General features: G+C 46.6%; 1 non-coding gene across 1 annotated transcript; it reads left to right on the top strand.

The window, feature by feature from the left end:
• The first annotated feature begins 1381 nt into the window (after positions 1-1381).
• On the top strand, positions 1382-1454 carry trnav-uac (transfer RNA valine (anticodon UAC)). The gene has a single exon. It is a non-coding gene; the product is annotated as a tRNA-Val (tRNA).
• Positions 1455-2691: the final 1237 nt, after the last annotated feature.

Raw genomic sequence — 2691 nt, 5'->3', positions numbered from 1 at the left:
TGTCAGGTTATTGCCAAACAGCAAAGAAGTTTGCAACTCCTGAAGAACAATATGGAAAAGAACAATGATCCCAACATGATTTGAATACATAACCTTCTAATTGCGAGTCAGACACACTACCGTTGCACCACAAGGTCTACAGTGCTGATTGTCCATGTTTGGAAACATGAAGGTTCCTGAAACACAGTTTCATTTCCCCTGCATTGGTGCAATGACAGGGCTTTAAAATCCCTGGCCACTCCCACCGTGGGTCAGACAGCATCAGAAGCATTGCCCACCTGTCACTCACCCTCTCACGCCCGCTTTCATCACCTGCTGCCCGCGGACTGCAGCAATTCCAGTTCATCATCACCATAGGCAGTCCCTCGAAGCGAGGATGACTTGCTTCCTTGCCAAAAAAGGATGAGTTCACAGGTGTTTCAATATTCCAGGTCCTGATATGTATGTTGAAGGGTGGAAGATCCCTGTGCGTGGATTTTTTTAACGTGTGATGGCCGTTGCACCCCAGCCATCACACGGGCTTGACAGAGCGAGGTATTCGTCCAGTGGCAAGCATAAACAAGACGACTGGAGACCAGCTCTGCTGCACGGACCTAGTGCACACACATATCGCAGTGTGGGCTGGTCCGTGCTGCCACTGGGCCCCTGGCCCTGAACTCATGCCTCCCCTGGGCCCTGATTACGTCCCTCTACAGTCTCTCGCCGCTCCTTCGCCCCGATCTCGCCGCTCCTGCTGTATCTGCCCACGCTCCAATCACTGACCTGGACCTTGATGATGTCACTCTTCGCTGCCGCCGCCCTCCTGCACCAGCTCGCACTGCTCCCTGGAGTCGTCTCCCGGGACCTACAAGCTGCTCCCAGGACCGCTCGCCGTTCCTTTTATGGCCCTGACCTGCCGCTGGTGTTCTCCCGTTAGTGTATCCAGGCTGCGGGTGGCCATCCCGAGCGCAGCAGAGGGGTTTCTGCATTAGTTCTGGGTGGGGACAGTATCTTTCCCCTTTGCTCTTCCTCTTGTCTATATCCCTGTGCTTTTATTTCTCTATTTATTCCCCCTGTCTCAGTTTCTAGTGTTTAAAAGGGAACAAAAGATGAAATGGGTTTCATTGGGAACAATTTGCTTCACTCAAAGTTAGATGCACTGCTGTTCGCCATGAGGTCAAGGTAGCTAGCCGTTGATATTCAGGTTCTTATATAAATAGATATAAATATATCTGCATCTATCATAACTGTTCCCTAGTGGTCGAGGGGTTAAGATCCGGCGCACTAACCTGGTAACGATACTAGATCAATTCATCGCATAAAAATAATTGAGTTCTCTGAGACGACTAATAATTGCTGTCATCACTGGTCAGCTCCCCTCATTGGAGGTACTGTGCCAGCGGTTTCTGTAGTGTAGTGGTTATCATGTTTGCTTTACACGCAAAAAGTTCCTGGTTCGATCCCATGCAGAAACATTATGTTTAAACTTACCAAATGGGAACAATCGGAGGCGAGTTTCGTCTCCTGGCAAATGCTGCCTGATTTGCTGATATTTCCATAATTTGCTGTTTTTATTTGCTATTTATTCTCCTGGAAAAAGGGCTCCCTTATTCCTTAATTGCTCTTTATTTCATTTCAATAATAGATAACTTTCAGTGAGAGAAAACCGATCCACTGGGGACCTTTCGCGTGTGAGTCTAACGTGATATCCGCTACACTGCAGCCCATCAAAGGGCGAGATACCACTGAATATAAAGGATGAGCTCACAAATATCAGGGGCAATGCAGTATGGTCAACGTCAAACCCTCCTTTCTTATTCAGCAGAGGCATGAACGGGAATCAGACGCCACAAAATTTAATTAAAGACACAAATACAAGTAACACTTCTAAATCTTTTCACTGTAAAATTCTTTTACTTTATTTGAAATCCTACTGCGTTGAATCTGAAAATGAGCACCGTAGGATTTTATCTTCACTTCTGATTCTATTTTCTGTGCACGGTCGGAATAACCGGTGCTGTTAAATTTGACAAAAGTTGCCCCAGATTCCTGGTGTCATCAGCAATGAAGATTTTGAACCAGACTCCTAAAATACAGTGAGTACAATGGGTCAACATGCATAAGAACATAAGAAGATAAGAAATAGGAGCAGGAGTCGGCCATACGCCCCTCGAGCCTGCTCCGACATTTAATACGATCTTGGCCGATGCAATCATGGACTCAGGTCCACTTCCCTGCCCACTCCCCAAAGCACAGGACAAATGATTGAAGTATCGACTCTCTCTCAGTCTCTTCATTGTGCAAAAGAAGGTGAGGGGTTAATTAATGATGCTTTCCCGTGAAAGCAACACAAAAGTTTCAGAAAAAAAACATGCGGTGACTGGCAGGTGAGCGCTGCTTCTGATACCTGGTGGGAATGGGCGGGGATTTTAAAGCCCCTTGCATTGTGAAACCTTCATATCGCCGAACATCTGAGACTTCATGTGTGGACCTTGTGACGCAATGGTCGCACGCCTGACTCCAAATCAAAAGGTTGTGTGTTCTAATCATGTTGGGGTTGCAATTATTTTCAACATTGTTCTTCCAGAAAATATTTTCTTTGCTGCTTGGCAATAACCAGACCCTTGCTCCAAGATCTGTCTCACTGTTTCCCCGATGTCAGGCAGAGATACGCCTGCTGCCCTCATTTATTTCATGTGTCAGGACACAAAA

This window comes from Pristiophorus japonicus, unplaced genomic scaffold (genome assembly GCF_044704955.1).
Source record: "Pristiophorus japonicus isolate sPriJap1 unplaced genomic scaffold, sPriJap1.hap1 HAP1_SCAFFOLD_528, whole genome shotgun sequence".
NCBI classification, from domain to species: domain Eukaryota; kingdom Metazoa; phylum Chordata; class Chondrichthyes; family Pristiophoridae; genus Pristiophorus; species Pristiophorus japonicus.
This window is presented reverse-complemented; position numbering and strand designations above follow the sequence as displayed.